At 36.0% G+C, this 27,767-nt stretch overlaps 1 protein-coding gene across 8 annotated transcripts in view; it reads left to right on the forward strand.

The window, feature by feature from the left end:
* Positions 1–27,767, forward strand: part of Ca-alpha1D (Ca[2+]-channel protein alpha[[1]] subunit D) — a 438,304-nt gene that overhangs the window by 146,037 nt on the left and 264,500 nt on the right. The window contains exon 1 of one of the 8 annotated variants that reach the window (XM_074138319.1): positions 18,102–18,430. The exons of the other annotated variants lie outside the window; for them this stretch is intronic. The gene's annotated coding sequence lies outside the window, so the exon portion shown is untranslated. Of the gene's footprint in view, positions 1–18,101; positions 18,431–27,767 lie in introns of those variants that run through there. 8 annotated transcript variants of the gene reach the window in all.

Raw genomic sequence — 27,767 nt, forward strand, 5'->3', positions numbered from 1 at the left:
AGAGGCCTTAACAGTTTGGCCTGTGATTAAACAGAAAATAAATAAATAAATAAGTATTTACAAAAACTGAAAATAAAAATAACAGCAGAAATTAAGGAAATAAATTAAAACAATTAGAATTTCGGAGGAAGCTGAATAGAAAGGAGATAACTGAAAGATCGAAACGGAAGGAGCATGGTGGACAGATGATGGCAAGGAGTTCCAGAGAGAGGTAGCACGTATCAGAAAGGATTTGTCAAAGGATGAGATACGATGTGAGGGAATATAGAGATCAGAGGAACGAGATCTAGTATTACGGGAATGGATCGAGGATTTGAACTTGAAGATTTGGAAAATATAGGATGGCCTTTGAGATTGGGTGACTTGGAAAAGGAATGAAGCCCAAAAAATACTGGCGGCTGTAGACCCAGGACAGGCTCTGGGCCGATGAAAGGAGTATTAGATCCATTCCAGGCACAGATAATCAGCAATCTCATTCCCTTCAATTCCCACATGACCCGGCACTAGGGGGACATTACATAGCCTACCTTTTCCAATTGCTAGTAATAGTGGCTCCCAGACAGCACATCAGTCTTAATTCATCTCTTTCTCAGTGTCAATTACTTGGCCAAACTTTACTCTTACCCTTACACAGTTAAAGCAAAATTTTGGATTGCAGTCACATCATAAAATTTTCTGATCACTTTGTTGTTAACTGCTGAAAGGCATTTTGTACTCGCGAACACTTTACTAAAAAAAGTAAAGTAATTGCCTATTTTTTCAGGCGGGCGTTACGTCCAACTACCAATTAGGTGTCGTGGACGGAGGCGACTAGCAAACATACTTTACTATAAATTTCTTAACCTTTAAATAAAATCCATGGCCTCTAGACCGGGAAACGAACCCAATACTACAATACATAGCTCTGCAGGTCTCGCCTCTAACTGCTCGGCTACCGTGGCGCCTCGAACACTTCACGAAAACATTGTGTTTATGATATTCTTTATTTCACCTAACATAGCACAACTTCCTAACCATAGAATTTATCAAAAATAAGTTTTAATATCTCTGATTTAAAATTTTAAGACCATTTATAAAAAATCATTACTGAAGTCCTACTCTACCCAGATTATTAGCTAAAATTGTTGCCTTTTTATCAATTTCATTTACAAATTTGAATTTACAAATCCGTTCATAATAAATTAAACTTCCCTGAGTCAGTATAATTTCTAAATTTGAATGTCCCATCTTATTTCACCCTAATGCTTACTCTTAAATTTTTAAATACAATTATTTTAAAAAAGCTGGCAGCTCTACTTTGATAGGCAACAAAGTCATTGGTTCTTGATATTTTTAACAGCAAATTAATGGATACTAAAAACCAAACTCTTTCAACCGTTGGTATAAAGTCATTGTTGAACGGAGTCGTAAAATGTATTTTATATGAATTTAAAAATACATTTTATGTTTTTATGTTTTATTTTATAGGAACCTTCTTTAACTTAAGACATAAGCTATGGCAGATTGCTAATAAATGCCGTTTATTTTGTTTTTTAGACTTGTAATTCTGTTTATGTTGTCTAATAAACTCCTAACATTTATTTGATCCGAGTATTCCAGTATCTATCGATACTGTAACGAAGTTGACCTGGGCGGAGAAGAAAGGCCTAGATTGTTCTAGAGGTTGAACGACCAAAGTCAGTAACAAGCCGCCACTGCATAAACAAAAGGGGCGGTATCTACCTATGGCAGAGAAGAAAGGCCTAGATTGTTCTAGGGGTTAAGCGACCAAAGTCGGTATCAGGCCACCACTGTGTAGACAAAAGGGCCGGTCTCTACCTGAACTAGAAAGGAAAGGGCTAGATTGTTCAAGGAGTTAGTGACCTGTGTAAAAGCCAGCTAAGAGAAAGGCCTCAGTTGGGGTGGTGGCATATGTGTTTTCCCAGCCAGTGATTGACAGGTAGGAGCGAGGCAGAGAGTAGGAGGAGGGCGGCCCCAGCTGAGGTGGTGGCAGTATGTTTTCTCCAGCCAATGAACGTCAGGAGGACGTGGAAACTTATGCTCTGAGAGTTGGAGGAGGGCAGTCCCAGTTGGAGGGAGGCACGCAGTTAAAAGGAGGCAGACACAGCTGGAGAAGTCAGTTTTAAGAGTTTTAAGGAGTTCTTAACGAGTTATTAGAGTTTTACAGTTGTTAATCAGTTTTAATCAGTTAGTTTTGAGTGAGTCTTGGAGAGACGTTAGTTTGGAGAGACACTTTGGAAGTGACAGTTTTTGAGAGAGTCAGTGTTGCGGAGTGCTTCAGAGATAGCTAGTCAGGCGGTTAGTCAGTTAGTGAGTAGAGCTTTGTTTGTGTAGCAGAGACTAGTGCAATTCAGTGCAGTGCGGACCAGTGGTCAGTCGGGAAACAGTTTGGTGGCGTTACGTAGTGAGTAAGTAACAGTAAACTGTTGTGACTGTTGTAAATGGTGACTGTAATGAATAGCGTTAGTTGCTGGTAAATGTTAATGTGAGTAAAGGTAATGTGTTAATAAATCAGGTTATTACTTACAAATTTAGCGAGTTTTATTATTTAATCAAACCCACATATTTAATATAACTAGTGGCAGGCACTAGTTGTGTAAGTAAAGTTCTTTCTTAGTAAAAGGACAAGAAAAACTTTACAATACATTACAGTCACTGTCGCCAAATTAAAAATGCACTATATTTCTAATTATTAGTATTTAGATTAGTAATTTACAACAGTACAGTTGAAATTGTGAATTCTATTATTTATTTAGGTGTCCTTTTTTGCTCATCTGGCAAATTTTACCAAACTTGTCACTACTTTATTTCTAAAGGAAAAGCCGCGGCATCTAAAGTTAAAAATATTTTAATTAACATGGGCTGAAAAGTCCCGGGCCTAACAAAGAAAACACGTTTTTTTTTTGTTCAAAATTAGCTTTATTCATCAACGTAATTTCCATCAAGAACAACGCAATCATTCCAGCGCCGCTCTAACATTTCTCAATACCACTTTTGTAGAACGATTTATCTTTTGCCTCAAAATACGCCTCAGTTTCAGCGATAACCTCTTCTTTTTAGGTCTGCGAACAGCCAGTAATCGCTGGGAGCCAAATCTGGCGAATACGGTGGATGTAGGAGAAATTCGAAGTTCAATTCATGTAGTTTAGCCATTGTTTTGATTGACTTGTGACACGGTGCGTTGTCTTGATGAAACAAAATTTTTTACTTTGCCATATGCGGTCGTTTTTTTTTGCAATTTCGGCCTTAAAACGCTCCAATAACGCTATATAATATTCACTGTTAATGGTATTTCCTTTCTCAAGTTAGTCGATGAATATTACACCACACACATCCCAAAATACCGAGGCCATAACCTTTCCAGCCGATTGTTGTGCTTTCAGCCGCTTTGGACGAGGTTCACTCAGTTGCTGTCCACTCAGATGACCATAGTTTTGATTCCGGAGTGAAGTGATGGATCCATGTTTCTACCATTGTCACATATCGACGCAAAAATTCCGGTTTGTTACGTTTAAACATGGCCGAACACTGCTCAGAATCATCAAAACGTTCTTGTTCTTTGGTCAACAGTGGGCAAACTCGGCACCCGCTTTGAACAGAGCTTCCTCTGTAGTCAAATGCTCATGCAATATAAAACCAACACGTTCTTTTGATATCTTTACGATGTCAGCTAACTCACGCAACTTCACTTTTCGATCATTCAAAACGATTTAGTGGATTTTTTTTTTATATTTTCTGGTGTTATCGCCTCATTTGGACGTCCACTGCGTTCTGCATCATCGGTATCTCTACGACCACGTTTGAAGTCAGCAAACCAACGTTTTATTGTTGTTTCTGATGGAGCAGAGTCCCCATAACACTTATCAAGCCATTGCTTCGCTTGAACGGTATTTTACCCATCAAGAAGCAGTGTAAAATTAAAACACGAAATTGTTTTTGATCCATTGTTTTGAAAATAACAAAAGTAGCGTCACTCTTGGCACAATAACTCACAAACTAATGAATAGAATATCACGAAATTTTAACAGCTGTCTTTTGAAGGTTAGTACTAACTGAAAAAGAGGTGAATGCAATAAAACTAGCGCCATCTATGTGTTAACGGGACTTTTCAGCCCATATTAATTCTGGAGCTAATTCGAACCAAGTTAGAATCAAACTTACAGATAGCTTAGTTAAAACCACCTTATTATATGCCTGTGGGATCTGGGCCTATAATTATACTAACCAGCTAGAAACTGTTGAACTTCAATCGTTTAAACAAATTTATCTACTTAATAGAAGCACTCCTACCACGTACGAGGGTCGTTTGAAAAGTCCGTGCAAAGTCAGAGAGATAGCACTACTGGCGCGTATCGAGGTTATGTTTAGTTAGTAGCATCTCTTGGAAGAACACACACCAAGTTTCAGCCAGATCGGTCTATTTCATTGTGTTTGGCATTCGTTTGAATCGAGGAAGTCGAGTGATTTTCAAAAAATGGACGAAAAAGAATTTCGTGTGTCGATTAAACACTACTTTATGAAAGGCAAAACGCCTCAGGAGACTAAAGAGAAGCTTGATAAACATTATGGTGACTCTGCTTCTTCGATTAGAACAGTTTATAAGTGGTTTCAAAATTTTCGGAGTGGCCATATGGGCACAAGTGACGCTGAACGTTCTGGACGCCCTGTTGAGGTTACTACTCCAGAAATCATTGATAAAATCCATGATATGGTGATGGATGACAGAAGAGTGAAGGTGCGTGAGATTGCTAGTGCTGTGGACATCTCGAATGAACGGGTACATAATATTTTGCATCAACATTTGGATATGACAAAGCTATCCGCAAGATGGGTGCCGCGATTGCTCACGCTTGACCAAAAACGAAATCGTGTTAAGTGTTGCAAGGACGGTTTGCAGCTGTTCCAGAAGAATCCGCAGGACTTTAAGCGTCGTTTCGTCACTGTGGATGAAACATGGATACATCACTACACTCCTGAGACCAAAGAACAATCTAAACAATGGGTTACCAAGGGGGAATCTGCGCCAAAAAAGGCGAAGACCTTTCCTTCGGCCGGAAAGATTATGGCAACTGTCTTTTGGGATTCGCAAGGAATAATCCTCATCGACTATCTGGAAAAGGGTAAAACTATTACAGGTGCATATTATTCATCGTTATTGGACCGTTTGAAAACCGAGCTGCAAGAAAAACGCCCACGATTGGCCCACAAAAAAGTCCTTTTCCATCACGACAACGCACCAGCTCACACCTCAGCAGTTGTGGTCGCAAAATTAATGGAAATAGGGTTCCAACTCGTTTCACATCCCCCGCTATTCTCCAGACTTGGCTCCCTCGGACTACTATTTGTTCCCCAATATGAAGAAATGGCTGGCGGGAAATATTCAAACGAGGAGGTGATTGCAGAAACGAATGGCTATTTTTCAGACTTGGACAAATCCTATTATTCGGAAGGGATCAACAAACTAGAGCAGCGTTGGACGAAGTGTATAAGCCTAAAAGGAGACTATGTTGAAAAATAAAAAAGGTTTACCCCAAAAAATTAAGTAGTTTTTATTTTTGCACGGACTTTTCAAACGACCCTCGTATGTACGTTCAGAATTCAATCTTCTCCCAGTTAAAGTAATTGTATTTCAGTCTATGCTTTCATTACTTATTAAAATTTTAGATATGCCTGACTTTCGTTTGTTCAGAATCTCTTATATCGCTCTCTTTAACTTAGATAATTCTTTTTCTAGTAAGGATAACAACTGGGTCTCCAATTTGAAAAATATCTTTCTCTCTGTGGGTTCGTTGGATCTCTTTCACTGTCAAGGTGCTGCTGTACTGAGAAAGGAATTTCACAACCTCATTAACAAATATAAAAATAATTGTGTCAGTGAGGATATTGATCTCATTCTCAACTCCAGATACAACTGTTTATATAGATCTTTAGCTACACTCGGATTGCCAGAGCCATAACTGGATTGGAAAGTCAATATTAAAAAAATGAGAGTAGTAGTGCAATTAAGACTATGCAATTTATCCAAGGCAAGGTTCTATATTAATGAAACCTATTATGAATTTGATGAAAACAAATCTTTGCCTCATTTGTAATTCATTTTCTTTTTGAATGTACCTCATTTTTACCTATTAGAAGTCATTTTCTTAACTCGTATCAGTCTTCAAATGATTCTTTAAAAGATAAGTTTCACAAATTGTTAGATATAAATAGTGTGAATCAGATTAATGAAATTTACAGTTTTATGTTCCAAGCTCTGAAGCTCAGAAGTTCTTTGCTCTTAGAGTGATAACTATTGAGTAATTTATGTCTAACTAATTAAGTTATGTTTCACTTACGTATGTCAATGAGTTATGTTTTAGTTTTCCACTTTATCATTTCGTAAAGAATAGTTTCATTTCCTTTATTTTAATACTGTATTAATTTTACTGTTTGTGCATTGTTGTTACAACTCCCAGTTAAAAGTATTTACCTATAAGCTAGTAAATAAATGAATAATTATTAGTATTTCTAGGCCACTTGTTAGTAAAAGTAATGTTAGCTAGTTTTAGAAGTAAAATTTCAGATAAAATGTTTAAAATAGGAAATTACTAAGCTCTAGGCCTTTGAACCATAGTTCTTTGATGGTATTAGTAACCATCTTTTTTATAAAATTTCTCTTTCAAATCAGATTCATATTCTGCTGCCCAGATTTTTAAGTACCTGGTTTGTAATCTTCTTAAAAAAAAAAATCTTACGAATTTTAAAAGTAAAGAATAAGGGTTTATTGAATGATAAAATATAAACAAATCATCAAATACCCAACATTTCATTCAAACTTCAGCTCGTAATTTCAGCTATTTAGAAACGTTCGGTAATGTTCTTATGTTTTACTCAAATTTATTTCTAATTTTCCTCTCATTTCCTTAAACAGATTTCCTTTACTCCAACTGAGGTTTTCTACTTTAAAATACGCCTGCGAACAATGTTTTCTGTAAATATTTACAGAAGATATTACAAACACATAAAAATCCATCGTAATTTTGGAATTTTTGTTACTATTGAGATAAATTTAAGTAATTTTTACCCTTTAAATTTTCATTACCTTTTTTTTAGGATTTATTAGATGTCACAGCCACTTATGTTTCATAAATAGTATTCTACTAGCCACATTTCAAAATTCAGAGGGCGCTACCTTTATATAAACAGCCACACCTATTTTCGACGCTATTTTTAGTTAATACGTTCACAATTTCCTGTCTTTAATGAAACGTCATCAGTCTTTCTTCATAGATAAATTAAAAATTGAAAACATATGTAATATTCAAGTTAACCAACTTTTTAGTAAAAACTGTTACGATACATATGGCAGTTGAATGACGTAAATTACCTAAAGAGGTTGTTATAGAAAGGGATGACCCCATAATAAGTATGTACTGTAGCGGCCTACATATCGCCTGCTTGCTTATTCGTCCATATTGTCCAATTTTATGAATGTGACTAAGTATATGTCGTATTACGTAAGCTTCTTATTTTCGTATCTCTAGTTATTCGAGATATTTTTGTAACTTGTAAGAGCAAATTTCTACTTAAAACTTTACTTATTATATATTTCCAATAAGTCACAAAAATGATTGAGCTCTCTTGATTCAGAAAAAGTGTTCAAAAAAATTTTTTGTGCCGTTATTTAAAGACGAAAAATTTGCGCTTACTTCAAATTTAATAATCAGGTTCATTCGGCAAATCGTCAACGCTCCTTATTATATATCCAATTTAACCCTCCATACAGTATCTCAATATCCCTTTTGTCAATGACTTGGCTTCCTTAATTTCCATAATAGCCTAACCATACATCCTAATCCCACAGCACAAGCTTTATCTGCAACAACCCATCCCGACAGTCCTCCACGACGTTGGCCCCGCGACCTTTTACCTATTTCCTAAACTTCCTTCCAACCTCTAGAGAGTTCCAGCATTGGCTAGCTCCTCTCAACATGCCTCCTCGATTGTAGCACTAGAATACGAGGTGTGCCTCATTAAATAACGACACTATTGCTATAAAACATTTTATTTTAAATTTATACATATTTAGTTATTATCACCTTCAATATACACCCCTCCCCTATCCCTACAACGCTCCATGCGAATTTACCATTGTTCGAAACAGTGCTGGAAGTCTTTTTCTGTGAGCTCCTGCATGACTAGCCGTTTTTTCTTTCACGGCTTCAAAGGGACTGAAATCGTGTTCCTTTTAATGCAGATTTGACTTTGGGGAACAGATAAAAGTCACATGGCGGCCAGGTCAGGCGAATAAGGCGGATGGCCTAAAACTGGGATGTTGTACTTGGATAGAAATGTCTTGACAGACAATGCAATGTGAGACGGCGCGTTGCCTTGATGGAGAACCCCGTGACTGGTTTTTCCACTAATCGGGTCGTTTTTTTTCCTTACTCTTTCACGGAGTTGAGCAAGCACCTCACCGGTAGTAATGTTGATTAATTATAATCGATATTTTCATTCGCTTTGGACGTGGAAGGGCGACCCGGGCGGTCCTCATCCCCGACGTTTTCTCGGCCATCTTGGAAACGCTTGAACCACTCAAAAACTCGCGCACGTGATTAAAATTCATCGCCATAAACTTCTTTTAATAAAAGATAAGTTTCAGTAGCGGTTTTTACCAAGTTTCATCTGAAATTTCACGACAATTCGTTGTTCTACTACATGTGTAGTATCATGTTTTCGGCAAACTTCCCACTCCTTATTACCAAATCCTTCTATCCTATTTGACAGATCGCTACTTCAAGGTTAGATGTGGCATTGAATTCTCTGATGCTACGTCCCGCAAGGAAGCATCCTTGACCCAGTCCTATATCTAGTGTACACTGCTGACATCCCCACGCGCCCACATACCTTAATAATTACCTATGCAGACGATACAGCAATATTATCCTCAAATTCAAACCCTTCTGAAGTCTCCTCATATGTCCAAGAACACCTTGACCTCATTTCCTCTTGGTGCAAAAAAATGGAGAATTAGACTAAACGAAGACAAATGCCAATAGATAACATTCACCTTACGTAGACAAACTGGCCCCCCTACTACTCATACACAACAGAGAAATATCGACCTCCACACAAGTATGCTACCTAGGACTCTATTTAGACAATCGACTGACATGGAACCCACACACTAGACTGAAAAGACAAGAACTCAATAGACGATACGGACAACTACGAAGACTGCTTAGGTCGGGGATCAGCCATGAACGTACAGAACAAACTGATTCTATACAGGACACTACTAATACCCATCTGGACCTACGGAGCTGAGCTGTGGGACTCTGCGAAACCTTCCAACATCCAAAAAATCCAATCCTTCCAATCTAAAGTTCTTCGGCAAATCGTCAACACTCCTTATTATGTATCCAAACTAAACAAGCAAAAAAGAGTGACTGTGGGGGCAGGTGAATCCCAATGCCGAATCCCGTGTATAACTACTTTTTATTGGTTAGAAAAAATTGTTTATAGTAAAGTATGAGCTTCCATCCCCGCCCACGAAACCTAATTGGTAGTTGGATGTTAAGCCCCGCCTTAAAAAAAAGGGGCGGTTACTTTACTTTACTTTTTCTTCTTAAAAACGTGTGAACGACGTCTACGTTTTTGTAAGTCGCCTTAAGTGGTCGCTTTTTGAGCTACTTCTGCAAAATATCTATTAAGATTTTGGAATTCTAATTATTTCAAAGCATTCTCTGCACAACTTGGTATTCCGTTGATGCTTTAAATTTAGCGTTATTCGGTATGGTACACCAACTATGTGTACCATAAGTTGAAATATTATATTCATTTTTAATAACAAGCAATATTAATAATAAAATTGAAGTACAATGTAAATTTTTTTTTTTTTACTTTTTTCATTTACAAAAATAAGATCAGGGCGGTGGCAGCAATAAGGACTAATTGTAGAGAAAATGTTTTTATAAATGTTCCCTTAAAATCTCAAAATAAATTATTTTGGGGGTTAAGTGTTTTTTAAAAAACTTTTCTAAAATAAGAATCGTTAAAGCCGTTAAAAAAAAAAAATCACAAAAAATTAAAGCAAAAGCTTGTTCTGTAAAGTGTAACTTAGATTAAGAGGTTTACTTTAAAATTGGAGTTATGGTAATGCTTTAAATATTACTTCATATGTGTAGGCAGTGGAACTATACAACTTGCTCTCGTGGGATATCCTTTTTTTTCAGATAGAGCCTAAGAGTTACTGCCCCCCTGAGGACCCTCCAAAAAAGGAAACACAGGGAAAACGTTTCAGATAAAAGTAATAAAACAGAATACAAATTTGCAAGAAAATTGTTACATTCATTTTTGATAAAATCGTAAAACACACACACACACACACACAAAATCTCTTTTTATTAAAGTGCCACAGCTATTTGGAGAATTCTGTTAAAAATGAATAAGTTAGGCAGGCAAATAGAATCAAAATAGATTAGTACGTTTAAGATTTCTGCAATTGTAGGATTTTGACTTAATCTGGCTGATCGCATAAAAGAAAAAAATGCTTTTATGTTATTAAAAATAACTTTTTCAACTTTTGGTACAAATAGTTGGTGTACCATACCGAAGTACGGTTGAAGATTAAAACAAAACGAAAACAACACTTTGGTTATAATTTAGCATTAACAGAATGCCAAGTTTTGCGGAGAATGCTTTGAAATAATTAGAATTCCAAAATCTTAATAGATATTTTGCAGAAGTAGCTCAAAAAGCGACCACTTAAGGGGCGACTTGCAAAAATATAGACGTCGTTCACACGTTTTATAGTTAAAAAAAAAAAGTAAGTAAAGTAATCGCCTATTTTTTTGCAGGCGGGGCCTGCAACGTCCAACTACCAATCAGGAGTCGTGGGCGGGGACGGAATCTCCATACTTTATTATAAACAATTTTTTTCTAACCAATAAAAAGTAGCTATACGCGGGATTTGAACTGGGATTCACCTGCCTCCACAGTCACACATTTTTGCGTGTTTATTTTAATTATAGTGTTGCATGTATTATAATCATAGTATTGCAACAACTTGTGGTAGTTTATTAAAGTAAAAAATGGATCTTAATTTGAAGCATAAGAACCACCTTTAAATGGAATTGAATGAATATAAAGCTGGAGTTACATTGGCTCAAAATAAATTAAATCATAATTGTAAAAAAGTAGCTCAAAATGCGACCACTTAAGGGGCGACTTGCAAAAACATAGACGTCGTTCACACGTTTTACAGTAAAAAAAAGTAAAGTAAAGTAACCGCCCATTTTTTTTTTAAGGCGGGGCTTAACATCCAACTACCAATTAGGTTCTGTGGGCGGGGACGGAAGCTCAAACTTTACTATAAACAATTTTTTCTAACCAATAAAAAGTAGCTATAACCGGGATTCGAACTGGGGACCTCCCATGTACAAAGCCTCATTCGTGACCACTAGACCAACGCGCGACCCACATTTACACCTTTTATTTTATTTTTTTCATTAGAAAGGGGGAATAAATATTTTTAGTGCAATGTGATAAAACGGAATGTACTATTTAGAATGTTTAATACGACGTTACCAGCTAGTTTCAACGGATTTATGTCGATCTATTTTTAGAAAAGAAAACTTTTTATATTTAAGTTACTAATAGTCAGGTTTATATAAAAGTATGCGTCAGCAATTCAATGATACACTCGTTAACTATTTCTACAAATTTAGTTATAGCTATTGTCGGAGGCAGCCCGATTTGCCGTCACATCCCCTTCTCACAAACTTTTAGAAGACCAACGCATCCAAAATTATGTTTTTGAGAATTTATAGAAGAAATACTTGAAAAAAAATCTAAAGGGTGAACACGAAGGTGATTCAGCAGCTCAAATGCAACAAAAAATATTCTATTCACTTTGGCCCGATTCTCATTAGTGTCCAAGATATTTGCATTTTTAACTTTTCCGTCCGATATTCGCGTTTTCCACCAAAAAAACGGTCGTAACTTTTCTATCCTATATCCTACAACAAATCTGCTTATTCCAAACGAAAGAGCATTAAATTTCCTATAAATATGCTTAACCCAGACCCTCAAAACCTTTCTTATAAACAATGAAATTTTGACTTTAATGTCTAAAAAATTCGTTCTCGATGATTTCTGTTAAAATTTTCAACTGTTGTTTTTTCAATGATTAATGAATCAAGGAGTCACCCAATTACAGGAAAACTTGTGCATTTATTGAGCTTCAAGACCATATGGATTTTTTTTTGGTTTTTAATAAAACCCTACCCCGAACAGAGGGGTGTAAATGCAGAAAACTGGGATGTTGCGTAACCGACTTTTTTGCTGATATCAAATTATTAATTCACTCGTTTGTCAATTTTGTGGAGAAGGAACAAAAAGAAATGAAGCCATTTTAGTTTTTAACAATTATTATTTAATAAAACGGAAGTAAAAAATATAGTAGCAATAAAACAGAGTAGTAATAAAATACAATAGGTAGGTAAGTGTCTACCTAAAATCGCTTCAAAAATTTTTTATATAGTTAATTTGGAGTTTGTAGACCCCAAACAAATATGTCTTTGATTAGTATAAGCGAATAAGTGCTTGAATGTGAGTATTTTAGACTTTTTAACTATAATATAAAATTTTTATATAAATAATTTGAGAAGCGGGCTTGGTTTTGTGGTTATGTGGACTGTTATAAGCCTTCTATTAGGCTATAAGGCTAAGCTTAGCCGAAATATTTTTAAAATCCAGTAGGCATTGTTTGTATTAGTCTTTTTTTAAAAAAATGAAAGTTAAATTCAGTCAATTTAGCATTTCCCGATTGGCTAATTTTGTTTATTTTCGTGTTTGTGGTTGGTACTTAAACCAAATAACAAAAGTTTAAACCATGAGATCACACCTCGAGATACAAAACAGATTTATATTCCCAATTTTGTTACCAAAGTAGATGTCGTGTTAAATTTGGAATTTCGCAATGGTTCTTCTATCTACCAAGACTTAAACCAATTAGTTATTGGTTTAACTAATCAAACAAAGTACCACTTTTAATGAAAATATTTTGCATTTAGCTGCTTAAGTATTTTCGAAAATGGAGCCTAAGATATTGTTTTCTTACTCGATGACTGGGGCGTCGATAGCCTCACGATGAACCTGGATATCCTTCGAATTCATTTCTTTCGGTATTTTGCATTAACCCACTTATGATGGTCATCCAATGATGACCCTTAGTTCTTCAAGAGATATTGTTTTATTATGATTTATGCTTTACCATTTGGTTTAAGCGTGGTTTATTCGATTTTTATGCTGTACTTATGTAATTTTTTTTTATTATTTATTTATTGCTACATAGCTAATTGCTTAAGCAATTAAGATGACCTATAATTTAATTTTTAATAATTACATATACATATTTTCTTTTATACGATCTCGTAAACATAAAGAATTGAGTAATAATTTATTGTATGCAAAAAAAGTATTCATACACTCAGTCTGAATGTTATAATTAACGCAAAACTAAAGACCTAATGTTTTGCAAGCAATCCCTTTGCAGTTGTTATTGCCTGAAGCCTCCTTGGCTTAGATTCCATCAGGTTTTCTTTCTTTCAACAGGATAACGATCCCAAACATTCAGCCAAAAACACTAAGGAATGGCTGCTTTATAATGCCCGGAAACAACTTGTCACCCCTCCACAGTCTCCGTATATAAACTCTATTGAAAATTTATGATCTTATTTGGAGAGGAAAATTCGAAAATTGAAATGTTCTTCCAGAAAAGAGCTCATAACCAATTTAAAGAAATCATGGACAGAAATCACATCTCAAGAGACACTAAACCTGATGGAATCTAAGCCAAGGAGGCTTCAGGCAATAATAAAGGCAAAGGGATTGCTTACAAAATATTAGGTCTTCAGTTTTGCGTTAATTATAACATTCAGACTGAGTGTATGAATACTTATTTTGCATACAATAAATTATTTTTCTGCTTTTTAATCAATTCTTTATGTTTATAAAAGAAAATGAGAGCATTAAATTCATTGTTACTATCTTCGATTTCAGTGCTGAAGAAATAGTCATCCTAGAAACAAAAGTTCAGTAGATAAAGTAAGAAAACTTAGTGCACGAATACTTCGGTAGTCGCGAAGTGTCCATTTCAAGTAATTTAACCAAAAGATTATCAGTACTTACGTAAATTCATCTTATTTACTTGTTACGTAAGTGAAATAAGCAGTTGCAAATTTCAAAGGTATTCTTTTTTATAATTACTTAAGGCGCGTCAACTTCTGAGGTTTTTGGCGCATGGAGTGCACTGTCGGCTTCCGGACAGCGTCCGTTACCGGACAGTGAGCTGTAAGAAGCTCCTAAGAAGAAAAAAACTAAGGGCCAGCAGCTGGATTCGAACTCGGGACCTCCGCGTGGGAATCCAATACGCTAACCGTATAGCTAATCCCTTCCTTTAAAAAAATATATATTGCTTAAACTTTTTGTACAAATTAAATGAGAGCATTGCTATAACTTTCATTTGAAATTTCAGGATGTTTCTAAAATATTGGTATATTATTTACACAATCCGTTTTCTACCTGAGTGGGTTACCGTCCGGTCACTTCCTGTCTCCAACGTTCTCTAACCCACCAATCTTCCGCTTTCAACGACCCACCATCTAGCCGCACAATATCCTTCTCTCATTTAAGCCGCTGGTATTCCTCTCCAGCTACATTTTACTTCTGCCCTGGCCATCATCCTTGAAGGCCAATTTCCTCTATTGCTCGTACTGGAGCTATTCCTTCTTCTTTAATCTGTCTTCCATGGTTTCTTTTACAATATTTACTTGTTTTCAAACTTCAGTTTGTCTTTTGGTTTGTTTGTTTGTTAAGGTTGAATACTCGATAAGTCGAAAATAATGATTTGTAAGAAAAAAGGTGGAAGGTGTGGGGGAAGCTGGGACTTTGATGGTAAAAAGATAGAAATTGTAAACAATTACAAGTACTTGGGGGTTCATCTTACTCCTACTTTATCTCTTAACTATCACTTGAAAGAAAAGCTCTCTTCGGCGAAACTCGGGATTAACTGTACTTGGCAGAATGTGTTTTGTAACAGTAAGGTACCTCTTTCCTCCAAGGTGAAGGTATTCAATGCAGTATCCAGGACTGTCATGTGTTATGCTGCTCAAGTTTGGGGGTATAATAGGTACGAACAAGTGGAAAAACTACAAAGATTCTTTTTTAAAAAATTATTTGCGCTTCCAAGCAATGCGCCAAATTACATTTTAAATTTGAAATTGAAGATTTCCAGTATGTACTTGTATACTTTGAAACTTCATTTAAATTATGTAGCAAAGGTCTTAAAATTGCCTAATTGCAGACTGCCACGAATTGTTGCGACAGAAGTAATTAAAAGAAATTTATACTGGTGTCAAATTTGGAAAAATTTGTGTAATCAATATAATATTAATACAGAGGCAGATGGTGACACTATAGGACAGTTTGGGAATCCAGTATAGGTGAACTAATTGGTAACATAAACCGGGAAGAAAGAGCTAATGCGGAGGTAAATGCAAGGCAAGGTGTTTCGCATGGATTATACCGCTTGTTAGATTATAATCGTTCTAGTTATATAGGTTGTTGGCCATTAAATGAGGTTAAGCTAATATTGAAGGCTCGGTGTGAGCTGTTAAATTTAAATTATAGACCATTTAGGCCAGAAGAATGTCAGCTTTGTTCTCTCTGTAACTGCAGGGAAATAGAAAATGTAAAGCACTTGATCGCTATTTGTCCCATATTGAAGCCATATAGATATAGATATTTTAATAAATATTCCTTATCAGAAAATGAGCTGCTAAACCTTCTGAACGGCCAAAACTGGACTGCCTTAGTCGGATTTTTGAAAGAGGCATTATATTATAGATCTCTATTAGTTAGAGAATTTAATTATAATTAATATTCATCAAAAAACAGAGTTTTTTTTTCCTTTAATAAGTGTTTTTTCTTGTTTTTTATTATTATTTTTAATTATTATATTTATATTTTTTTTTTATTTTTTTATTTTTTATTAGAATTTTACAACTGCACAAATATATATGCAACAAGTAAATGTGCTAAATAAGTATAGACATGGCGTGATTGTCGTGAATGACAGTCACCCAGTGGTGACCATCGTTAGCTCCTCAGGTGATCTCGGGGCCAGCGACGCCTGAGCCGTCGTACGGGGTTTCCGGGAAGTGATTGGGATGAAAGGAGTTGTGCGAGTGGGTTGGGATGGGATCTGAGGAGTTTATGGAATTTAGTGTAGCGGGATTTAGCGAGGTTGGTTACAAATGGAATATTGAGGTCGGTATGAAGGGTGAGGTTTGACACATAGAAAGGAGCGTTCGTAATACGGCGGAGGATTTTAGACTGAAGGATTTGTATGCGGTTAAGGTTGGATTTTTTGGCAGCGCCATAGAGTTCCAGTCCGTAAGTCCATATTGGCATGAGGAGAGAGATGTATAGTCTTCTTTTGTTTCGTAAAGTAATTTTCGATCGTTTGTCAAGTAGTCTGGCGAGAAGTCGATATCTGGTGTTGAGGTCTTTTCTTTTTAGTCGAGTATGAGGATTCCAAGTAACTCTTTTGTCGAGGAATAGTCCGAGGTATCTCACGTGATCTGCAGGTGGTATAGGGGTGTTATACATATAAACAGGAGGAGGGATTTTGCGGTTAAGTGTGAAGACTATGTTTTTGGATTTAGAGGGATTTATTTTAATTCTCCAGTCGGTTAACCATGTTTCTATGGAATTGAGATGGGTTTGAAGTGTACGGGTAGTGAAGACAGGATCAGTACCAGAGGATAGAATTGCCGTATCATCGGCAAAGGTGTACAAGGAAGTAGAAGGATGAGTTGGTAGGTCATTTATATTGATTCTTAAAATGTAACTTCGCATTTGCAACTCTGCTGACGGATAATATCCAAAGCAATAATAATGTTAAATTATTGTATATATACACCTATGTAAAAATATTCCTGTTAATAAACATTAATAAATAAAAATAAAAAAATTAAGGTTGAATAATGTTGTTAGAAAATATATGTTTTTGGCAAATTTGCATTACGGAAAATGTTAGTTAGCCGGATGTGGGTCTTAACTTGACGTGAAAGTAGTTTTTACAAATAGCAGTTATACAGGATGTCCCAAGCTATATGGATAACGACTTTTTCTTTGAAACTAAGATAGCTAGATAACTAAGATAACTAAAAAATACGTGTTCCCTTAGTTTTTTGTTAGAAATCCAAATTTAATTTGTAAATTTTTTTCGGTGCTTCCAGAAGCGAGATACAGGCACCAACTTCATTTTTTCAAATTGGGAGGTGTGGTTTTTATTTCAGAAATAGATTCCTCTATTTTTTTTAAGAAAAATTTACTCGAACGGTTTTTTTCTGTGAGCGATATTTTACAAGTTATGAATGAAAACATGATTCTTATAAGAAATTTCAAAATGATAATATTATAACGGTATTTTGATTGAATAAGAAGAAAAGTACTATTTTATTATAAATTTTACTCCTCATTAATATTACAGATCATGCTGGAAATGGCCTCCACCATTAGAGATGCATAGACATGCTCTTTCCTGCCAATTGTCCCTCACTGCCAAAGAAATAGATTCGGCTTTAACCGAGTTACAGGCATCTATTATTCTCTGCATTAGTTCATCTATAGATGCAATCCCGGCTTGATTCTGATACACCTAGATTTAGAAATGCTTTTAGGTAAGCAGAAATAAGGAAAGAAAGAAAAAAGTTATGAATAATCACCTTGTTTTTCGGGTATCCCCAAAGGAAATAGTCCATAGGTGCCAAGCCCGGTGAGAGAGGTGGCCACTGAATCGTCTCCCGTGTCAATATAACACCATCAGGCATGTAAAGAGATGTCTCGATAGGCAATTTGATGGGCTTTATGGACGATTCAGTGGCCATCTCGATGGATTTCTAACAAAAAAACTAAGGGAACACGTATTTTTTAGTTTTCTTTCTAGCTATCTTAGTTTCCGAGAAAAAGTCGTTATCCATGTACCTTGGGACACCCTGTATGTGTTTTTATCCACCGTAACTCAGTAACCCAAAACATAATATATCCCCAAAAGAAATCATTCTTTTCTGTTTTGAGGCGTCTACAATTTGAAATATCACCATTCTATTTATTTATCATTCCTAAATTTGGAGCGAGTCCAATGTTTACTTAAGATGTATGGAATGAAGGCGCTTTACTTGTGCGGTCAGAAAGTTCAGTCAGTGTTACTACCGCGACCTGTGTATACAACACACAGTTCGTGTATATTTCTAACAAAAATGTCTAGTGTAGAAATCCGAACAGTTTTCTTGACACAGTTTAAAATTTATATTCTTGAGTATAATACAGGTGTTGTGGTGGTGCTGGTATCAGAGCAAATCTAATTAGGAATTATAACAGGGTAAGAGCTCATTTATTTTTTTTATTAGTTTTCACTCCTGGTAAGAGGTAGTATCGTGTTTGTGTTGAATTTTAATCAGGAATTCATGTTTTGTTGTACTCTACGTACATGGAAAAAGGTTTAACGCTTAGTAAAATAGTCGCAGGAAGCACAAGCTTAATATTAATAAAAAGTAAGCTTTATTCAGACAAGATAAACTTTAAAAAATCCATTTAAAACAAAATAAAAGAAGTACCTTCATACAAAATTGAATAGATTTTTCAGGATTTTGAGATTTACTAGAAAACAATTCTTATTCTTTAAACTGGATGTTACTAAATCCATATTTGTAGACCTATAACTTTTATATAAATTAGATTCGAGTCCAAATAGCTGCTGTTCTACGGGCAGTATTCACTAAAGTTATAGACAAAAGTATCTTAACAGTTGTAAGAAGGTCTAAAGTAAAGACCTTCTTAATCTTAGATTAGGACCTGGGATTTCTGTGTGGGATTAAAATTTGCTAATCACTTGGTTAATCCCTTTCTTTATTATTTTTTATAGAGTATTGTTCATTTTTGGTTATTATTTTTTTGTAACTAGTTCATTAATCCAAAATAAATGAAGATTATTGCCAATTTCAGTCACATTTTTGTTTGCTTTTTTATGACCTAGTTCTTTAGATCGGGTAATCATTATTCTTCCTCATTATTTTTTTAGAGATTTAAGAGATTATTATAAGGATTAATAACTTTAATATCATTAAAGTTAATGATATTAATTAAAGATAATGATTAATATCATTTAATAATTAATAACATTAATTTATCACGAAGTGATAAATAATTTCGTGTTATAAAACTAATGACAAAAAAAGGGTCTCTCTTTTTCAAATCATCCACAAGTAATATAATCAACTCTTACAAAATTTAAAATTAAATTCTGCTGACAGTTTTAGAGTCTCGAAATTTTTAATATATTTCGCTTTCTAGATTTCACTGTGGCGCATTGTATGATTTCTCCCACGAAGGATTTTTTAAACTCAGATAATCGAGTAAAATGCTGTTTTAAATTTTAGGCTAGACAATATGTTATTAAATGAAACCACCAAACATTAATTTGACCTTTATATAGGTGGGAGACGGGGCCACATTTGAACAGAATTTACATTTTCTGTTCACAGAGTGCACCAGAATCGTATTATTGAACCTTTTTATTTTGTTTACTACAACTTTCAAGTATCCTGAACAGATTTATATCAATAAACAGTTGGTACTTTACATACATATCTATATTTTTTTTAATTTAAAATGTTGTGTCAAATGTTAATATCTGCCCCACTGGTGGGGTAGCTTTGAACACAATACAAAATAGAAAGAAATGATATTACTTTACTCTGAATCTACCTTCTATCAGTTATTTCTCTCGACTACTACATTACTTTCTCTTTTAAACCACTGAAATCTAGTTCGGGATGTTGTACCCGAAGTGATGGGTTTAGGAAGTTTGAACAAAATATTCGGTTTGTTGCGCTTCTTAAAGCACAGAAAAAAGTCACAAACTTGCAGGTCTTTAGGGGCACATTTTGACTGGTGATGTTGAAATGTGCCCCCTCTCCTTCCATAAAAGAAAATTTAGTATCCAACACTTTTTGCAAGCAAATAGACTTTTTGTAAATACTAGATTTAAAAATACGAATTCCAAATGTTAATTTGGACTAACAATACTTACACCTTGTCCACTACAATCTTCTACAATACACTTCCAAAGATGCTGCAAACAATTTTACTTCCACCTCACAAAATATAACATTCCTCAGTTCTGACTTTACCAAACAATGGAAACGAAGGGAAACTCTGTCACAATTATACAACAGGTCTACCACAACATATTGGAGAAAATTACCAACCATAAATGTTTTAAATATTTGGCAAGAAATTAAAACTGTTTAAAGGTTACAATAATTACAACTAATAATTCAAACTTGAAAGTCTGAGCGTATAAATTTACAACTTCTCGAAGATGGATACTTTTTAAGCACGTAGCTTATTAATTTGGCACTTCCATATTTACGTGTAATTTAAGAATAATAATTCTTAAGAATATTAAACGGGAGGAAAAAAAAATTATGTAATTAGAACTACGTAATTCGAGAAAAGTAGAGTACCATTCATGAGATCTCTTTCTGCGCCAGTTGAATAATACCGGTATTATTGTACTGAAACAAACTTTTACTTTTAATCTCTTGTGATTAAAAAAGTTTCACCGCTAGAGATTACAGGGTACTCTGTATGCTTTGCCCTTCTTTTCAATTTTATCAATTCTGAGCAAATTTTTAATTACTTTTATAAATTAAATGTTGGTTTTATTAATTTTTACAATCTCTTAAAATTTTTGGTAATTCATACTAGCCTTTAAGACTAATTTCATACATATTACTTGAATTTAATGTAACATCAATGCACATTTACAAACTTCGGAAGGTGATTCAGCAGCTCAAATGCAACTAAAAAATATTCTATTCACTTTGGCCCAAGATACTTGCATTTTTAACTTTTTCCGTCGATATTCCCGCTTTTTCCACCATAAAAACGGCCGTAACTTTTCTATCCTTTATCCTACAACAAATCTGCTTATTCCTAAACAAAAGAGCATTAAATTTTCCTATAAATCTGCTTAATCCACAGCCTCAAAATGTTTCTTATAAACAACGAAATTTTTTACTTTAACCACGTCCCAATTTTCTGCATTTACACCCTCTCTATTCGGGGTAGGGTTTTATTAAAACCCCCCCAAAAAAATCCACATGGTATTGAAGCTCAATAAATGCGCAACTTTTTCCTGTAATTGGGTGACTCCTTGATTCATTAATCATTGAAAAAATACAGTTGAAAATTTTAATAGAAATGATCGAGAACGAATTTTTTAGACATTAAAGTAAAAATTTCATTGTTTTTAAGAAACGTTTTGATTAATAAGCAAAATAGAGCCTCAGTTGGATTGTGGGTAATGTCGGTTACAAAAGATAGAGGACCTGGTACATATTCTTGTTGAATGCCCATTCTACAAGCCTATTAGAGAGTATTACCATTCTGATAATGTAGGGAAACATATTGAAAAACCCAGACACTGTCAATTCAGCTCATGTTTTGTATAAATACGAGTAACATCCATTTTGAAATTAAGACATTTTCTTTCAATAAAGGTATGAATGGTTTTGTAAAAACTTATCTATAACTCTGGTCTGCATAAGATAATTCATTTATTAATTCTGTATTTGTAATTATTAATCTTTGGTTTCTTTATAATTGTATGTTATTGATCTGTACACCATCACCTTTATATGGGGACTACCCCTATAACAAATAAATTAATTGAATTGAAGAAACGCTTTGAGGCTCTGGTTTAAGCAGATTTATAGGAAATTTATTGCTCTATCATTTGGTCAAAAGTGATACCATGGTTCTTCACAGAGGAGAAATTTATTGGGATATTATTATTATTTTAATAGGGCGCCACGGTTAGAGACCTGCAAAGCTAATACGAGGGTCGTTTGAAAAGTCCGTGCAAAAATAAAAACTACTTAATTTTTTGGGGTAAACCTTTTTTATTTTTCAACATAGTCTCCTTTTAGGCTTATACACTTCGTCCAACGCTGCTCTAGTTTGTTGATCCCTTCCGAATAATAGGATTTGTCCAAGTCTGAAAAATAGCCATTCGTTTCTGCAATCACCTCCTCGTTTGAATAAAATCTTTTTCCCGCCAGCCATTTCTTCATATTGGGGAACAAATAGTAGTCCGAGGGAGCCAAGTCTGGAGAATAGGGGGGATGTGAAACGAGTTGGAACCCTGTTTCCATTAATTTTGTGACCACAACTGCTGAGGTGTGAGCTGGTGCGTTGTCGTGATGGAAAAGGACTTTTTTGTGGGCCAATCGTGGGCGTTTTTCTTGCAGCTCGGTTTTCAAACGGTCCTATAACGATGAATAATATGCACCTGTAATAGTTTTACCCTTTTCCAGATAGTCGATGAGGATTATTCCTTGCGAATCCCAAAAGACAGTCGCCATAATCTTTACGGCCGAAGGAACGGTCTTCGCCATTTTTGGCGCAGATTCCCCCTTGGTAACCCATTGTTTAGATTGTTCTTTGGTCTCAGGAGTGTAGTGATGTATCCATGTTTCATCCACAGTGACGAAACGACGCTTAAAGTACTGCGGATTCTTCTGGAACAGCTGCAAACCGTCCTTGCAACACTTCACACGATTTCATTTTTGGTCAAGCGTGAGCAATCGCGGCACCCATCTTGCGGATAGCTTTGTCATGTCCAAATGTTGATGCAAAATATTATGTACCCGTTCATTCGAGATGCCCACAGCACTAGCAATCTCACGCACCTTCACTCTTCTGTCATCCATCACCATATCATGGATTTTATCAATGATTTCTGGAGTAGTAACCTCAACAGGGCGTCCAGAACGTTCAGCGTCACTTGTGCCCATATGGCCACTCCGAAAATTTTGAAACCACTTATAAACTGTTCTAATCGAAGGTGCAGAGTCACCATAATGTTTATCAAGCTTCTCTTTAGTCTCCTCAGGCGTTTTGCCTTTCATAAAGTAGTGTTTAATCAACACACGAAATTCTTTTTCGTCCATTTTTTGAAAATCACTCGACTTCCTCGATTCAAACGAATGCCAAACACAAAGAAATAGACCGATCTGGCTGAAACTTGGTGTGTGTTCTTCCAAGAGATGCTACTAACTAAACATAACCTCGATATGCGCCAGTAGTGCTATCTCTCTGACTTTGCACGGACTTTTCAAACGACCCTCGTATGTATTGTGGTACTGGGTTCAATTCCCCGGTCTCTAGGCCTTGGATTTTATTTAATGGTTAATAAAAGAAATTTACAGTAAAGTATGTTTGCTAGTCGCCTCCGTCCACGACACCTAATTGGTAGTTGGACGTTAAGCCCCGCCTGAAATTATTATTTTAATGTTATTTATTCCCTACTCTATTTTTTATACAGTTCTATGTTAGACTTGAGGAAACTTCGTAAAACCTAAGGTCGCATTTAAGGCCGTAAAGATGACGTGTGATTTGTGAATTTTAGGAGCGCTAGTATGTTATAGTGTTTGTGTACTTAGTGGTCCAACATCCTTGAAAAAAATGGCTAGTCTACTTCTTCCTACAGGTATCCTTTTATCTGCGTCTCTGTATTCTTTGTTTGGACTAATTTTTTTTTTGTAGGAGAATTAGTTTGAGGTAGTTTTGGGAAAAGATAGAAGTAGTGAAGTCGCCCACATCCAGATGCGAGGGGTGCTAGTTTTTTTTAGAGAGGGTTAGTCTCCTAGTGTTCTTAGTGCGTAAGCACCACCACTTCGTCAAGGTTGGACACCAAGTGGGGTCACGGCCGGAAGGGGCCAGGGCCGTAGAGAGGACGAAAAAAGAAGAACACCGGACTTACCCTAAAGCAGATATGCAGAAGAAAAGAAAAATACTATTGAAGATGAATGGAAGAGTAAAGGATACAGAACGACGGTTGTTGCTTTCATTCTTCTAGCCGATGAACGCTGGTGCACTGTCTGGTAGCCTGGAAAGAACAGAAATGAAGACATAGCAAAGGTTATAGAATGCGAGGTTACAGAACCAGAAGCAAGAGAAGGCTGTGAACGACTGAACACTGTAGTTTTCTCCTTTGAGTGCCATTCTGTTCTTATACCTGTATTCCATCTCTTTTTATCTTGCCTCAATTAATTCATTTTTTAATTGTTAAAAACTGAATATTTATTAAAGAAACAAAACTTTTTTAAATCAAATAGAGCAGGAAACACTTGCACGAGCTTCTTCTATCTCTATTATTATTGCTAGAAGTGCAATTTACTTCAGTTCCTTCCAAATACTCGTAATTGCAAGAAATAAAGGGATTACAGAGGTAATAGAACAGAATAACATTGAACAGAACAGCATTTTCATCAGAACAGAATAAGGTTACAGAGGTTAGGAAGGGTAACTCAACACCCCAAGTAATCTTTCATAAAGGAAAGGATGTTGAGGAGTTATCCTAAGAAGTGTTAGTACATTAGTGGTTAGTCAATACGTCCCAGCTCTCTACACTTCCTTGGGCATTACTCAGTAATATGAACATCTAGGTTTTTAATAGGATGAAAAAATAATTACCATTTCAGTCGAGTAAAATTTATTTTGCCGGAGCTTTCGACCTAGGGACTAGGTCATCTTCAGGGCTATGGAACATATTTACAGATTGTTAACAATGATTCTATTAAAATGAATATGTATAATGTAACGAAATTTACAAAAATTATTTACCTAGTTTACAAAGAAATACTTTTTCATTACACGGTTGGTGTGTCTTCTGTCTTGTCTGTCCATGGACTGGGTGTGATCGGTCTGTGTGTGATATGTGTTAGGTTGTGTGGAAGTCAGTGTTGCCAATTGTCAAGCATTTTGTAGTAAGTTTTTTTTTTTAAAGGCGCGTCAACATCTAAGGTTATAGGCGCCCGGAGCTTTTTCCAGTGCACTCCCGGCCTCCGGACAGTGTTCTCTCGTTACAGACAACACTGTCCATCACCGGACAGTGAGCTGTAAGAAGCTCCTAGGAAGAGAAAATCTAAGGGTCAGCTGCTGGATTCGAACCCGGGACCTCCGCGTGGGAGTCCAGTATGCTATCCTCATAGCTAATCCCTTCCCTTGTTGTAAGTTTGTTGTATATGTTAAATTGTTCGTGTCTGTTTTGAAATTTAAACTGTTTTCTGTCTTAGATATGTAAGTATATCATTTCTAGCACTTTCCTTTTTTGTGTGTTGATTTCTGATTTAAGTATCTTTGTGTTTGGAAAATCGAAAGTGTGATGATTTTCTGTGCTGTGTAGTCCCCTAGGTCGAAAGCTCGGTAAAATTTATTTTACTCGACTGAAATGGCAATTATTTTTTCATCCTATTGAAACTATGAATCAGTCACTAAAAAGAATGAACATCAAGGTTTTTGTTATCTGTATAATGGAAGTAAGAGTTAAAAATATTTTATAAAAAGGCGAACGTTAGAAATATGGTTATTGCAGTAAGATAGATTGAGTTCTGGGAGTTTACATGCCAGAGTTATTTGACATGTTCATTTCTGGAATCTACTCAAAATTATTGTGTGCCAGTTAACCACCATTTTGCGGCTTACTAAAGTTAATTAATCTAATTGTTTAATGGAACTCTCGGTATTAGAAGATTACTAATCAATGGATATGACGTAATTAATAATTATTAATGATATTAAAAATTCAGACGTGCTAATTGCCTTTCATTAGGCGATGGCATGTTGCGTCCTCAGACTTACCTAATAATGCCCAACCTTGCTCTGACAGATCATCCTTGCCATACGATTGGTAAGACTGAGGGTTTTAAAGTGTAATATCCAATGAATACGTTGGATCAAGTTTCTCGTAGAAAATCTATGATGAAACTTCACTATGAAACTCTCATAACGCGCCAACTGTTGTTTTTGTTTTTCTGCTTTCTGTAACTGAATAATTCGTAATTTAATATTTGCCTAACACTTAAAATATGATTTACTCGACATAACAAGCTTCTCCTAAAACTATTTAAATCGATTTTACTCATATGCTGCGCAGTTTAAAGAGGGCTTTGTTGTGAACATTGAGATGATGAAAAAGTTTTTCTTTGTGTTGGTATTTCTCTAATCGTTCATTAATGCCAACTTATTAGAGAAGGGATTAACTAATAGGTAGCGTAATGGATTTCCATGCAGATTCATGGATTCCATTCATTTTTAGAACAATTTAGGCTAGAATCTGACCTTATCCAGTGTTTATTAAATATACAGGGTGCGTTCCAAAAGTTATGCAATAATTTTTTTAAAAAGTAATTTAGTGAACAGATTTGAACAAACACTTAAAATTCTTCAAAGTACTATCCTTGAGCCTCTACACATTTTTTCCAACGACTCTGCCATGACCGATACGCGCCCTGGAAGGCGTCTTCGGAGACCTATCGCAAGGTCTTCGTCACGGCTGATTGGATCTCTTCCTTTCAGGGCTGCCTTAATCCGAGGGAACAAAAAGAAGTCTGCTGGGGCGACGTCAGGGCTATAGGGGTGATGGGGGCAGCGTTGGCACCTGGAATTATTGGCCAGGAACTCGCGGACTCGTAGCGCGTTGTCGTGATGGAGTTGCCAGGTAGCGGAGATGTCTTTTCTCGTCCTGATGACCCTTTTTCAGCGGAGTCTTTCCAGCACATCCACTGTAGTAGGCAGCGTTAACTGTCTGTCCTTGAGGAACAAACTCTTTATGCACCACTCCTTTACTGTCTAAAAAGACAATGAGCATTGTTTTCACTTTTTGATTTAAATCATTCTTGCCTTTTTTGGGGGCTTGGGGGACTGGTCGGTGTGGCTACTCAGAGCTTTGGCGTTTTGTTTCTGGGTCTTATTCAAAAACCTAGGTTTCATCACTAGTGATGACGTTGTCCAAATAATCAGGTTCAATTTCAGTACGTTGCAAATTTCCGCTCGGTTAATTTTTCGTGACACGGTTGGCTCGCAGAGGTTTACAATAACTGACGTCCTGCCGCTTCCACAGCTTGGAGAGCACTGAGACCGGTTTCGAGGCAAAGCTTAGCGTCCTGCCGACCTACTCCAAGTGCTTCGGTCCCACTCCAACCGATAGGAGCGGCGCGGGAAGTTCAATTGCATTACTTTTCGAACGCATCCTGTATAGTATGTTGGAGAAGACGTTTACTTCATACGAGAAACCAAAGTAAATAACGGTCACCCACAACAGAGCCTGGATACCATGCGAAGGCTACGATACAACTGGAGGTCGCCTGGTGTCCGGAGGGTACCGTTAGTAACGGCCAGCATTCGCGCCGCCAACTAACTCCTCAGCACGGTGGCTCACACCTTGATTTACGTCATTAACAGTGTACCACAATTGTGCATCTCTTCGTATGTCACTGTGAAAATATTCATGTTCAGTGTTCATCGTGCAAGGCTGCGCTTCTTAGGGAGCCGACCACCCTAAGAACAGCGAGTTACTTCCTCCTATAACCTATTAGTCGCCTCTTACGACATCCTGGATAAAGGAGCAGGCCTATTCTAGCCCCGGACCTGCAGGGGCAAATATACTATGTAACAATAACGACCAAGTCGGCAATACGCAGCCCAGTTTTGGTGATCAGTTTTTTAATAAATTGATTTTGAAGATATACTATGAAATTAGGACGACCCAGTATGTTAAATTCAGCCCTGTTCCAGTAATTGCTTATCTAAGATTAAAATCACTCTTTTTAGGACAATATAGGCGGGGAATCCGACTTTTTCTACTGTTT

The sequence above is a fragment of the Rhodnius prolixus genome, unplaced genomic scaffold (assembly GCF_049639745.1).
Source record: "Rhodnius prolixus isolate KJV_2025 unplaced genomic scaffold, Rpr scaffold_11, whole genome shotgun sequence".
Lineage (NCBI taxonomy): Eukaryota > Metazoa > Arthropoda > Insecta > Hemiptera > Reduviidae > Rhodnius > Rhodnius prolixus.